Source organism: Pinus tabuliformis, chromosome 2_1, assembly GCF_031772625.1.
Source record: "Pinus tabuliformis cultivar Carrire ecotype Pingquan chromosome 2_1, CPIR1, whole genome shotgun sequence".
NCBI lineage: Eukaryota > Viridiplantae > Streptophyta > Pinopsida > Pinales > Pinaceae > Pinus > Pinus tabuliformis.
Window position 1 is genome coordinate 129,503,898 of NC_142299.1, and position 15,319 is coordinate 129,519,216.

The window sequence follows — 15,319 nt, forward strand, 5'->3', positions numbered from 1 at the left end:
TTTTCATGCCAGCATAATGTATCTGATGCTGGTAATTTTGATAAGGTTGTTGGACATAACCAGTATAGTGTGGTTGTTGATAACCATTTTGAAAATGCGGCTGCCCATTACCTACAAAGCCTTGTTGATCAGGTCCTCGGTAGGTTTGACCAAGCCCAAACTGAGGTTGGGTTTGCTAGAATTGTGGTTATTGGTATTGTACCAGCCATGGTTGTTGGACCATTTGCTATTGCCCAATACTGGAAGATTGACCAAGATGTGGGGTGATGATACTCGTTTGAGCCTGAGCCGTTCCATGTAAGGAAACACTAACCTGAGGTTGCGATTAAGTAGTAGAGACAAGAGGTTGTTGGATTACAACTTGAGAGACTTGAGGTTGAGACACAATAGGCAGTGCTTGTTCTTGCGACACAATCACAATAGCAGGCGTAGTGGGAATATTCGACACAGGTTGGATCGGTTGCATTGAATATACAACCCTTGGTTTTTGTGGTAGTATTGGTACCCAGCCACTGGATGTAATTCCAGTTTGACCTGAATTTTGTTGTAAACTTTCATATGGTTGTTACCCAGGAGGGAATAATGAAAAAGCATACTACCCTCCATATGGTGGCAGTCCAGTGTTCAAAGGGTATATCGTTCTTTGAAGACTGGTATGCCCAAATTGATACTAGCATGCAGGATCAATTTGTTGAGTTTCAACATAAGAAATACCATATGGGACTCCGGATGAATAAATAGGAGCAGACCATGTTGCCGAAGCAGCCTCTAAGTGGACTCCCGTTAGTGTTTGATAACTAGTTGGGATAGATGGTATACCAGCAAACATTGTAGGAATGGCAGCAGGAAGTTTTGCCATAGCTGTATCAGACAACACATTCCTAGATGTTGATGGTTGCTCAGACATGTTTAGTCTATCCAAAAGATTTCCTAGTGATTCGACAGGAACTTGTGATGAAGAATTATTAAAAGAACCAAACTCAGGAGCAGAAGGATACAAATGAATCCCAGTTCCCAAATGTAACAGGGTACTGGATGGAGGATCCTCTACTATCTCCTTTATAGCAATCAAACTAGGTGGAAGAGGTAGACCATCAGGTCCATAAAATATTTCTGGAGCCGAAGAAGGTATAGCTTCTGGAGTGACAGATACTAGAGGGGTGACACCTTCTGAATTTTGGAACTCAACTTCCAGATGTTTAGGTAAGTGAACTTTAGCCTCTGGACCAACTCTAGATGGAGATGTTTCAGGTATAGAAGTGTATACCATTACACTAGGATCAGTTTGAAAGTCCTCTTGTAACTGCGGAACTTCTTCTCCAAAGGCAAATGTACCAAAAATGATTGGAGTAACTGTAGTCTCTGACGATGTTGAAACAAAAGTTTCAAATAAACCAGATGACTTGGACTTATTTAAACAACGTTGTTTTGCTCGGAATGGCTTCATTTTCGGAGTCAAAGATGGTTGACTCGCTAGTCTCCGCGAACGACAGGGTTTTGATTGACTTTCTTCCATGATTGCATATTACTTGATCAACTCAAATCAAGGGGAAAATGATGTTATTCCGAATTCAATTAATCTTATTGATGCTTTGACACAAATTTGCTTTTTCAATTTTTAAGAGTCGATAAAAAACTAAAGATGACTCTAGTCGCCTTCGATTTTTAATGAGCCTGAAGTGACAAGCACTCAGATGGACCTTTTCTTTTAAAGAGTCGAAAAGGAACGAAAGTGACTACTCTAGAAAATCTAGACAGAGGGATTACCAAACCAATCGCAAAACTGCAATATACACCTTGGTGATAAATTAAAGAGAAATTACCAAGGACTTATATACGGCAGTCAATCTTCTCGAATGTTGTGTTTAGTGCATTGCGAATGATAGGGTGGCAAACACAGCTTCCTATGGATAAAGGATTTAAGCCTATTGTGGTCTCCCAATATATACGCAATGGTACGAGGAGCACAAGTTCGTGCTAGCACTTGTCGTATCAAGGAGGAGGAATCACCCAACCTTTGATGAAAATGATAGTTACCAGTTTTTACGATGCCAGAACACGTCTCTAGCCTAAACCTCTAGATGTGTTGCGTTAGGTTCCAAAGCGTTGTTAGGTTCATTGAGATTTAATTTAGAGTTGATCTTGTTTAAAGTTTTCCTTTCAATGGTTCACAGCGTGATGTAGATTTGAAATTCCTAAAAATGCAATATATAATGATAAACAATCGTTGTTTATTTTGAGCAATGAAAATCCTAGCTACTAGGGAAAGAAAATTACGATTCTTTCAAACAAACAGAAAAGAGCACACACTAATGCACTTTACTAAATCATTTTTCACACACAAACTGAATACAAATGCAAATGCATGTATTTGTTTTTCGTTCCCCTTAATATGAAAAATGCCAAAAAGGAAAACTAAATGTAATAAAGATCTGAAATATTTTACTGAAAGCAACATTTTCGACAATTTCAAAAATAGAAAGGAAGACTAAACAACACTTTTCAATTTTGAATAGAAAATGCTTTCGACACTTCTAATATCAACAAATCAAATCAAATACATGACAAAAAGTTCAATCGACTATCCAGGGAAGGAAGAATCCACAACACTTCTCTTTTTGACACAAAACGACAGTTACGACACTTTTTGTACCAAAGCGACAGTTCGATTTAAGCAACTTTTCGACAAAGGATTGTAAATTATGGACAAATACATAAAAACATTTACTAATCCTAATCAATGGAGGCTGATCTATGTGATGAGTAAAAAAACAACTAAACAAAACTAAAAACAATGACAAAAACCCCAAATTTCTAGAATGGAAATTGGTTCAGTCAGTCATTGCACCTGGGCTTCATAGAAACAAGGATGCATCACACATTACAGAATCAGGAGGTGTGATGCATACTGGTTGACAGTGACATATAGTGCGATGGGCCAGGGAGCACAATTGAAGTTGGTTTTGGCTCAAATTTGCAGCTGATTTCAGTGAGTTAAGTTGAGCTATGATGGACAGTAAAGAGAAAAGTACAGAGGAATGATCTTCAGAGGTTACTGAGCTACCAAAAGGGGATCTAGAATGCTTGTAAGTCAAATTTTCAATTCATAAACTAAACCGAAGCTTGACTGAAGCAACGTTTATCTATTATGCAATTACAGAGAAAGAGCAGTTTGAAGGCTACCTGGCTGATTTCAGGCTCTGGCTATAGTTTATAAAATAAACAACAACAACAAACAAACATCTATTCGATCCCCAGCGAAGTCTGTTGGGTTGTGTTATATTCTTTCCACGTAGTTAATAGGGGGTTTGAAGGGCACCTGTAACCCCACTTTATGGGGTCCGGGGCAACGCCCTAGAAAATTTTGGTTTTGGACCATATGTTAGGTTGGGCGGACCCACCTATGGTTTTGTGCATGATTTTCGCACATGTTTTTTGGACGCGATGGTTTTCGGTCCATGGTATTGGACGCGATGGTTTTCGGTCCATGGTATTCAATGCTTCGGCATGTATAAATATGTATTGTAACATTGAAAGGAACATAATGAAAAATCAAGCTGGTAGTCCCGGTTTTGGGATCCAGGGAAAAATATCTGTGCATATGTGTTTTATGGGTTATGCTCTCGCATTGTTTATTTTCTTTGTATAAGAATTCGTATGCAGGTAGTTTCTGTACAGGGTTAAAACTTACATTTGGTATCGGAGCTGTTTTGGCTTCAAGGGGACGCCTTTGTTGCTGAGGGGTTTCACTCGGGCCTGTGGTAGACCCTGTTTAGTGGGAGATCTACGAGATCGATTCTGGTGGTGAAAGAAGATGGCGAGCAGTGGAAAGATAGAGATTGAGAAGTTCAATGGTCAGAATTTTGAGTTGTGGAAACTCAAGATGGAGGATCTGTTGGTGGATAGAGATTAGTGGATCGCGGTAGATCCGGGTACTAAACCATCGGGAGTGACTGATGAAGAATGGAAGAATTTGGATCGGAAGGCAAAGAGCACAATACGATTGTGTGTCTCAGATTCAGTATTGCTGAATGTATCAGGGGAAGCTACGACAAAGGCTTTGTGGGTCAAGTTAGGGACTTTGTACCAATCTAAGTCTCTGGTGAATAAACTGTTCCTGCGGAAAAAGCTGTATAACCTGAGGATGAAAGATGGAGACTCAGTGACAGAGCATCTGAATGCGTTTAATACTGTGGTAAGTCAGTTATTATCTGTTGATATTAAAATTTCAGATGAAGATAAGTGCATCAGTCTGTTGTGTTCTCTACCAGATTCGTGGGATAGTCTAGTTATTGCAATAGGTAGCAATGCAACTGCTTTGCAGTTTGATGAAATAGTCTCAGCCTTGCTGACGGAGGAGATGAGACGGAAAAATATGGACAACCAGAATGGTGATGCCTTGTCTGTACGAGGACGGTCCTAGAACAGAAACAAAAATAAGTCATCGAGTGGGAGATCTAAATCTAGAGGGAGATCTAAATCTCCAGGAAAACCTACAAAGGTGGTGTGCTGGAAATGCGGAAAGGAAGGGCACCTCAGAAGGGATTGTAAATCTAAATCTCCTTATAAAGGAAAGGGATCTGATGATGCTCCTTCTGCAGAGGCGAAAACCACCTCAGATGAAGGTGGGGATGTGTACTTGGCTTCTTCAAGTACACATGTAGATCATGAGGCATGGTTGATTGACTCAGGTGCATCCTTTCACTTCACTCCCCATAGAGAGTGGTTCTGCGAGTATGAGAAATACGATGGTGGTGATGTCTTCTTAGGAGATGATAGGAAGGCTAGAATCATTGGCCGGGGAAAAGTAAAGTTGAAGTTTCAAGGTGGAAGGGTTAGAACACTTCTGGGTGTTCTACATATAACTGCATTGGCCAGAAATCTGATTTCTGTAAGCAAGTTGGATGATGCAGGTGTAAAGATAGTGTTCGAGAAAGATACCTGCAAGATGGTTCGAGGAGCACTGATATTGATGCAGGGAGTTCGGATTGGAACTCTGTACAAGCTGCAAGGTAGCACTGTTGTTGATGGGTGCAATAGTTCTATGGTTCCTGAAAATGGAGTAGAAAATCTAGTGGTCTCTGGAGAGAAGACCATGTTGTGGCATCAAAGGCTTGGACATATTGGAGAGAAGGGCCTTCGAATACTTCATGGTAAAGGTATGGTAGAAGGTATGAATGATAGATCTCTGGATTTTGATTTCTGTGAAAATTGTGTGTATGGGAAGCAAAATCGGGTGAGTTTCCTCTCTGGTGGTAAGAGGACGAAACAGATATTAGAGCTTGTGCACAGTGATGTGTTTGGACCTGTGAAGGTTCCATCACTGGGTAAGTTTGTGTACTATGTATCATTTATAGATGACTTCTCAAGGAATACATGGATATATTTCCTTAAGAAGAAATCTGAAGTCTTTGACAGGTTTAAAGAATTTAAGGCTTTGGTGGAAAATCAGACAGAGAAGAAGATAAAGGTGTTGAGGACAGATAATGGTGGAGAATTTTGCAGCAAGGAATTTGAAGAATTCTGTAAGAAGTGTGGTATAGCACGGCGGAAGACTACTCCATATACACCTCAGCAAAATGGAGTCGCAGAAAGAATGAACAAGACGTTGATGGAAAGGGCAAGAAGCATGCTCAGTGGTGTTGGGTTAGGACATGAATTCTGGGCAGAGGCGGTGGATACTGCATGTTACCTGGTCAACAGGTCACCTTCATCAGTGTTGGAGGATAAGACTCCACAAGAAGTATGGACTGGTAAGAAACCCTCTCTTTCACATCTGAGGGTATTTGGATGTGATGCATATGTACATGTTCCAAAGGAGAAACGAACCAAGTTGGATAGTAAATCTAAAAAGTGCATCTTTATTGGGTATAAGGATGGTTTAAAGGGTTATAAGCTTTGGAATCCAGTCACACGGAAGGTTGTGTACAGCCGAGATGTGGTGTTTAGAGAGGTAAAAGATGTTATTCAACATGAAGTCCAACCAAAGGAACCTGAGAAGATAGAATTTGAGCCAAAGGAGGAAGAATCAGACTCTACAGCAGAGGAGGAATCAGAAGATGAAGAGCCACAAACTCCGGCTGTGAGAAGATCAGTTCGAAAAAGAAGGCAACCAGAAAGGTATAGTCCATCTGCTTTTGCTTTGTCTGTTACTGATGATGATCCCAGAACTATGAAGGAAGCAGTGGATTCAGAGGATGGAAAAGTCTAGAAAGAGGCCATGGTTGATGAAATGGCATCTTTGCACAAAAATGAAGCTTGGGATCTGGTGGAGTTGTCGGTTGGAAGGAAACCCATTGGCAGCAAATGGGTGTTCAAGAAGAAGACAAATGCGGAAGGAAAGGTGGAGAAATACAAAGCTCGGTTGGTAGCAAAAGGTTATTCCCAGGTGCCGGGAATTAATTTTGGTGATATTTTTTCTCCTGTTGCCAAGGTAACTTCTATTAGATTACTTTTATTTGTTGTTGCTGCTTTTGATTTTGAGGTAGAACAGATGGATGTGAAGATAGCATTTCTTCACGGGGATTTGGAAGAGGAAATCTACATGAAGCAACCTGAAGGATTTGCGGTGAAGGGTAAGAAAGAACTGGTATGCAAGTTAAAGAAGTCTTTGTATGGGTTAAAACAGTCACCAAGGATGTGGTATCAGAAATTTGATACACTTATACGGGGACTTGGCTTCACCAGAAGCAAAGCAGATCATTGTGTGTATTTTAAATTAATTGGTGAACATGTTATTTATCTGGTCTTGTATGTGGATGATATGTTGCTGGTTGGAAATGACAAAGAAATTATCCAGGATTTGAAGACCCAATTGTCCTCCAAATTTGACATGAAAGATCTTGGTGCTGCAAACTATATTTTGGGCATGGAAATTAAAAGAGATCGGTCAAAGAGGAAGCTCTGGTTAAACCAGAGGAAGTATGTCGAGACAATACTGCATAGGTTTAATATGCAGGATAGTAAACCGGTGAAAGTTCCTATTCCTGTAGGTGTGAGGTTATCTGCTGAACAGTGTCCCAAGACACAAAAAGAGGAAGAGGACATGTCTTGTGTTCCATATGCAAGTGCAGTGGGTAGCCTGATGCATGCAATGGTCTGTACTAGACCAGACATTGCACATGCATTAGGAGTATTGAGCAGGTTTATGTCAAAACCTGGGAAGGAGCACTAGACAGCGATGAAGCGAGTTTTCAGGTATTTGCGTGGCACTAGTGATTATGGTTTGTACTACCAAGGAAGACCAGGATTGGATAGAGTGTTGGATATTCATGGCTTTGTTGATGCAGACTGGGCTGGAGATCTGGATCAAAGAAGATCTACAAGTGGGTATGTGTTTAACCTATTTGGAGGTGCAGTCAGTTGGATGAGTAAGAAACAATCTGTAGTGGCACTATCAACTACATAGGCAGAATACATGGCAGCCACTCATGCAAGCAAGGAAGCAGTTTGGTTGCAGAGATTGTGTTCAAGTATGGGGTTAGTACAGGGAGCTATAAGAATAGACTGTGACAGCCAAAGTGCAATTTTCTTGGCAAAGAACCCTGCTTATCATTCAAAGACAAAGCACATTGATGTTCAATATCACTTTGTGAGGGATATGATAGAAGACAGAAAGGTGTTGCTGGTAAAGGTGGACACTTTGAAGAATACTGCAGATGCATTGACAAAATTTGTGAGCTCTGAGAAGTTCTCTTGGTGTAGAGAAGCAATGGGAATCTCAGGGCTGAAAAATGACTAAGCTCTCCTGTGGCCCCCTGTGGAAATAAAACAACAAGTGGGAGATTGTTGGGTTGTGTTATATTCTTTCCACATAGTTAATAGGGGGTTTGAAGGGCACCCATAACCCCACTTTATGGGGTCTGGGGCAACGCCCCGGAAAATTTTGGTTTTGGACCATATGTTAGGTTGGGCGGACCCACCTATGGTTTTGTGCATGATTTTCGCACATGTTTTTTGGATGCGATGGTTTTCGGTCCATGGTATTGGATGCTTTGGCATGTATAAATATGTATTGTAACATTGAAAGGAACATAATGAAAAATCAAGCTTGTAGTCCTGGTTTTGGGATCCAAGGAAAAATCTTTGTGCATATGTGTTTTATGGGTTATGCTCTCGCATTGTTTATTTTCTTTGTATAAGAATTCGTATGCAGGTAATTTCTATACAGGGTTAAAACTTACAGAGTCGCCATTTTGTTTCTGGGAAAACTAGTGTCTTTTCGATCGACTAGCCCTCTAGGTTTGGTAGCTACCTAGAAACAATAGTTCAAAGTAATTCAACGATTTCTTTTATGCACAATAGATAAGAGAAGGATGAGAGGACCAACCTGGAACTTTCAATTAATTCTTTGCTCGATCTTTCTCCCCCTTGACAGAGCTTGCAACTCCTCTCCGTACTTATCCCACTTGAAGAGTACCTGTAGAAACACAATAGCAAAGAACCATCAAAGCATCTTGATATATTGTAACATAAACACTATAGAATCAGATATATAATGAACATACATTGGCATTCACAAATAATAACATTCACAAGTGCACAATTATATGGAAGAAAACTTGAAGAACTTTATTAAATAGAATTGAGAATTACAACCCAGTTGTCTAATCCAGCATCATCCTCCCAGCATCAAGCCCTCTTCACCTCATGAAATAGCAAGATCACACCAACAATACAATGCTCTTATCTCAAACGCAGACTATCAACACTTCCTTGCAATTCACAATATTCCAACCCCCAGATCTCTTAGATGAGGGATCCATTTATAGATGTGTGCAAGGGTGTGAGTCATCTATGGGGTTTTGATTAGTGTCATTCCACTTGTTGCATTTGGTTCCACTTGGAAATTTCTTGGATCTCTTACTCATCCTTAGGCGAATTTAGAGAGGTGTCATAGGAGAAGTTTCTAGAAGATTCCCTGAGCATCCACTTAGCAAACTGTCTCGGACATTTGTCTGTCCTCGCTCATCACACCCTACAGAAGACTTTATCAGTATGCATCGCACCTGGCTAGTGTAGAAGTCAGTATGCATCACACCCTGACAGTGGTGCAGTCAGTATGGTCTAATTTACGCCAATTATGGATGTTTTTTCAGGTGGAACTTTTAGGGAATTATGTAATCAGATGACCATGATCTTTTAGGGTATGAAACAACACTTTTAGGGGTTGGAGAGCCCTAGTTTATCGACATATAAGATTGGGGTTGAAGTGCCCAAATATTTCTATACCACATGGGCCCCGGGAAAGGTTCCTTTAAGCAGCAAAATTAGGTGGATATGGTCATCGAAGAATACAGGGACATCTTCTCCTCACCCGCCGAGGTACACTTGCATTGTTAGGTCAAGCATTCAACTGGTCTGACTCCTGGAGCACCTCTACCCAACAGGCCAATATATCACCACTCCATTCTGGAAAATGAAGAGATCAAGTGGAAAATCCAGGAGTTGTTGCAAAAAGGGCACATCTAACCACGTTCTTCACCTTGTGGGAGCCCGATTGTACTTGTACAGAAGAAGGATGGAACATGGAGGCTCTGCATTGATTATCGGGCACTAAACAAAATCACTGTCAGGAACAGGTATCTAACCCCACGGATTGATGACCTACTAGACCAACTCAAGGGGGACAAGTATTTCAGCAAGGTCGATCTGAAGTTTGGTTATCACTAGGTTCCAATAGAGCCCACAGATGTATGGAAGACTGCCTTTAAATCAAAGGAAGGCCTTTTTTAATGGTTGGTTGTTATGAAACCAGCTCACAAAAAGATAGAAAAGAAATATCAACGCCTTTGAATTCAACCTCTTTGAGGGGGAAACCTCCTTTACATTACACAAATGAAAAATTCTTGGATGATACAAATGACAAGACCTTCTTTCCATATATAGGAGTCTAAGGGTTCATAATATAATCAGAGCCGACATAACAATAATAATGTAAGGGCACAATAATAACAATAGTGGGCTTCTATGGGGCACAATAATAACAATATGGGGACTACATGGGCACAAAAATATAATAGGGGGGTTGCAATAATAACAATAATGGGTTACACTAGTATTATAGGGACCTAACATTGGTTATGTCCTTCCGGTTCACAAATGCCCCTACTACTTTTATGAGGCTAATGGATGACATCTTGCGGCCCTTCACCAAATCATTCGTGGTGGTTTATCTCAATGATATCATCATCTTCATCAAGAGTTGGGAAGAACATGTGCAACACTTTTTGCAGGTCCTTCAAACCCTTCAGCAGCACAAACTTTGTGCCAACTTCAATAAATGCACCTTTGGTTTGTGTTAGGACCTAGATTGACCTCAGGCTTAATTGAAGCAATTCTAGGGTAACCACAAACCACGCTTAACTGAGTAGCTAGCCCTACCAGGTCGGGAGAGGGCTCTCTCCTTGTGAATCTCAATCAAGATGACTGGATCAAATATGGATTTTAGGCTAGGTATAGTAGCTCTAGGGTTTTTTATTGATTTTGTTGAGTTTTTACTAGATCAAATGGAGCAGGCAGTTTTGGGTCTGGGAAATCAAGTCAGGATGCAGGGTGTTCTATGGGGCGAGGTAGGTAGGTGCTTTGGCACTTGAAATTGAGGGAGATGGTAGGTCTAAGACTGGTGAGGATCTAAGGAGGGCATGCAAAGATCATTTATCCTACTCAAACAGTAGAAAAAATCAAAAACTGAATGGTTTCCCAAGGCAGAGCACTGTAAACAATGAATTCTACCTATATAACTTGATATCATTTAGCTAGAAGTAATGTATTAGATTGTGGCACACATAAAACATGAGGAAAAATGATAACAGAAGAAGAAACTATGCAAAAATACCATACCACAAGTATCCCATAAAAATAGCTGCAAATCCTAGTTTATTTCCTTGCCAAACTGCTGATAAAGGTGTACAATATAGCTCAGAGCATCCAAGAGAGTCCAGCTTCACCAAATGACCAATAAAACACATAATATAGACATCTAAACTACTCATCCTAACCTTCAGGGGTTGAATCCATGAGAAGGGGTGTTGTTTCAACCATTTCCCAACTAAGAACTGGAATAGAGGCAGTCAAACAACTTGCCTCTATAAGTATGGAAACTGATTCACTGACCCCCAGAACCACCTCTAACTAACGAATCTACCCTATAAGGTCATTTCACAATTACATTTACATACCATGGCATTAATTACAATCATAAATTCATCCATGAAGAGAGAAAAAGTCAACTTGTAGTGAAAATAGGCGAAAACTGGATTTTTAGACAAACTGGCTCTATGCGCAATGCCACTGGCCAGGTGCGCAGAGTCGCTTCACAGGCACTTTAGGAGGCCTTCCCCTTAGCAAAATTGAGCAAGTTATCTCACTGGAAAGGTCTTCCTGTCTAGTTTCTGGAACATCATTAATTTTTTCATTTGGATGTCATTTGCCCCCTCAAAAGTGAAATCTCCCAAAGCTGCTTCTGTGTGTCCAAAAAGAGGCAGAGAGGTCATTTTTTGATATTTTTTGACCTTTTGGTGACCAAGTTTTGCTCCAAAATTGCTGATATTTTTTGGGTTTGATGCTCTGATCATTCTTAATCCAAATATACAAACCTTTCCTCCAACAAGTGCTCCAGGGAAAAGCGCAGCGCCACTAAGGGCAATTTCCTGTGTTTGAAAAATAAAATCTGAAAAATGCAAAATTTTCCCAAAATTTGTCTAAATTTGGCACAAGGCACCACCATCAACTGCTTTGATGGGCTAGAGAGGCTTTAGCCAATATTATGAGTCTATATTTCTCTTTCTTTCCCTCTAAGGCTCTCCTTAACCTAGCTTTCATCCTCTTCATTCTCACGTTGCAAATTTTGTTCCATGTCCTGTAGCGATAGGCCATATGCCTTATCATTTGGTTGTCCTTGTTAGCCTTCTGAAATAATAGCTTGGTGATATGGTGAAGGTATTCCGGCAAGGGTTACTTCAATATTGTGCAAATGTGTCACAAATAGCCTAGCCAACTCATGATGAAATTTGACTCTTTCTATCATTTCACAAAAATCAAAGCATGCCTGATGTTGAAAGTAAGAAATGGCAAGTGGACAGGATTGCAACTCCTTCAAACTAGTGGGCTCCTCTCTGATAATCCTTTCTCCTTGATGAGGCTTCCTTTGTTGTGTGTTTCTCTCCTTGGAACTATCACTAAGGGTGTCTTCTTCAAATTCATATTCACTGTCTCTTTCCATTGTTTTTATAGTCGTGAACACTTGTGGTCGATGATGGGAAGGGTAAATAGAATAAAGATGAGTATGAAGAGATTTTATGGAAAAAGAGTAGGGCTTATGGATATGAATATGTTTTTAAGGAGTGTGGGGTTTAGGGAAGATAGGGTTTGTAGGGTTTGGGGAGAGTGTAAGTGGGACTGTGGGAATGGGAAAAATGTATGAGGGGAATGGGATTTAGGAAATAGGTAAATGGGAATGGGATTTGGTCTAGGGAAGAATGGAAAAGATGGGGTAAGTGAAACAATGGAGAGATGATGAAAACTAGGGTTTCACCCTAGAGGCTAGGGTTTGAATTTTTAAAAATATGCTAAATGTCAAGCCTAGCAATAAAAACCCTAGATAACAAGATATTGTGAGTGCACGTACTTGTTAAAGAGAAAAACTGAGGATTTTGAGGTGATTTAGCAACTTGGGGAAAGATATAGGCTTGGCTGGGTAGGTGCACAGAGCCTCCCAAGTGTGTAGTGCCCATGTAATTTAACAAAGGGAATGAGTGCCAGGTGCGCAGCGCCTCCCAAGTGCACCGCACCGGTCTATGATGCGCAATTTCGTTTTACAGACCACTTTTTGAGGCCTTCCTGGTGTCCAAATTGGGTGTGTGATAGCTCGTTGGAAATCATGTCAAGTCTGATTTCTAGAAAATCTTGAATTTTTCAATTTGGAGTTCATTTTCCCTGTCAAAAGTCCAATCTCCCAAGACTAGTCAAAATGTGCAAAATGAGGCTGCCAAAATGCATAGTGTTGTTGCAGTCAACTTTTGAAGGTCTTCCGCAATTCCAAATTGAGCTCATGATAGCTCATTGGAGAGTTATTTGTGTCTACTTATCATTTGAATCATCAAGCAAGTCATTTGGTCATTTCATATAGGAGAAAAATGTATTTTACCAAGGTCACTCCAGAGGTGCAGCAACCCTCCGAAGGCAAATGATGTTTTTGATATTTCTCCCAAACCATGAAACCTGTGTAAAAACTGAAAGAGGTTTTTCTTCTTGGCTCAATGATGCCCAAAAACCTCTCGCACGTTTTTCAAATTCATCTTCTATTGCTCAAAAACATAGTTTGAAGAAAAATCATCCCTTATGTGTGGTGAATGGCTTGTTCTTCAGAATGAATTCTTGACAAATGATGGAGACCTGATGTTTGATGATATGAAATGACCTCATACCTTCTGATATCCCTTATGCCTCCTCTACTCAGATATCTCTACTCCCATAGCCAACCCTAGCTCAGTGGGAGAGGAAATTAGGGTTTAGTGTTTTTTCTCTTTTGCTTTTGCAGGTGGATTGATGCTCATGATGACTTGATTTTTGTAGTGGCAGGTGCTTGGAAACATCACAAAATGTTTAGGAGAAGCAGTCATTATGTCCTTGTTGATCATTATTGGCATGTAATCATCAAATTTTGACCATGGTGGGACCATAAAACCTAATGAGACCAAACCCTATGTAATTGATGGAATGAACTGCAAAATGAACATGAATCATGACTGAAAAGTATGGAAGTAGATCAACAAGTACATACCATGAGGGAAAAACTGAGTCAAACCCTACCACAAATGGGTCCATGACCTAAAGGAACGCAACCTCATCAAAATGAGACTCCAACTATAAAATGCAAAAGAGCAGATTTTGATCACTGATGGTAGTGTGAAGACACTGACACTAACATTGGCTCCAATGTGGATGGTAGCTCCTTGGAGGTGCCAAGAACCATAGTTCTCTGGGAACATGTAGATTAGTGCCTCATCTATTGGGTAACGAAGTAAAAAAAAACTCAAACTGAAATGCATGACTGAATACTGATGACTCAAAGACACAAACTGACTTGAAACTGACTCAATACTAAAACATAATTTACAAACTGGAAAATATGCTCAAAATGGGGCTTATTCAATAAAACCTACTCTAACTATTCCATTCATCACTTGATCAAGTGAAATGAAACAACCAAAGCAACCAAGTAATCATTCTGGTTGCTATTTGAATTCTCCGCAAGTGCTTGCTTATGAACAACAAGAGAGAACTATTGAAAGGCAACTCCCATGAAAACTTGTAAACATATCCATTCAATAATATGGATTCTCTATCCGACTCCAAAATACTGCATAAGGATCTTGAAATTCATATGCACTGGGGCTTAGCTCATCCAATGGATTACTTTCTTCTCCTCATACCATGAATGCAAACTTTCATATGAGCTTTGAGACGAGACTCCTGTTGAAAATGACAAAGAAACCGACTGCCAAATCAAGTTTGTATCAACATTTTTTTCAATCTCACAGTTAGCTAATGGAGAAGGACTTTCAATATGGATATCATCCAACACATTAGCTATTGGATCGTTAAAAACTTGAAAATACTATTGGAACCCATTTTCTGTTGGTTCTGATGAGATTGCATGATTTTCTACAAGATGCTCATCCTTTATTGAAGATGTACTATGCAAATTTCCCTTCAAAAACTGAAATGATTCAAAACAGAATGGTACATAATCATCTTGCATCATTTGATCATATGTTCCAGCTTCCAAGTCTTCATCTGCAACTTGACAATCAATGGCATTCGGGGGCTGGAAATCTAGATATGAGAAGTCTTGAACAAGGATTCCATTACCCTTTAGATGGTCAAGATCAAAACTTATTGACGGTTGATTTCTAATAGCACGAAATTTCTCTCTGATGATCTGAAATGAAGCAAAAAAAAAGGTAAAGATCCTTCACTTACTTCAAAATTTGTTGCACTTTCCTCCTCACTTCCATGGCTGATATGTAACGGTTGATCACTGTATTTGAGCTGCTGAAATTGAACTTCCTCCTTCCACAAACCAACTACTGATTTGTCTGCAGGATTAGCTTCTGTTTGGAGAACATAATCATCATCATACTGATCAAACTTAGGGAAATCATTAATATAAAAAACATCATCAAGCATACATGTCATATCAACAGATCTCTCTTCTCCAAGCTGATCCATAAAACAATCGTTATCTTATCTATGACAACTGGGATAAGAAAGAAAATTTTTTGGATTAGCCACTTGTTCGTCTTCAATCAGTGAG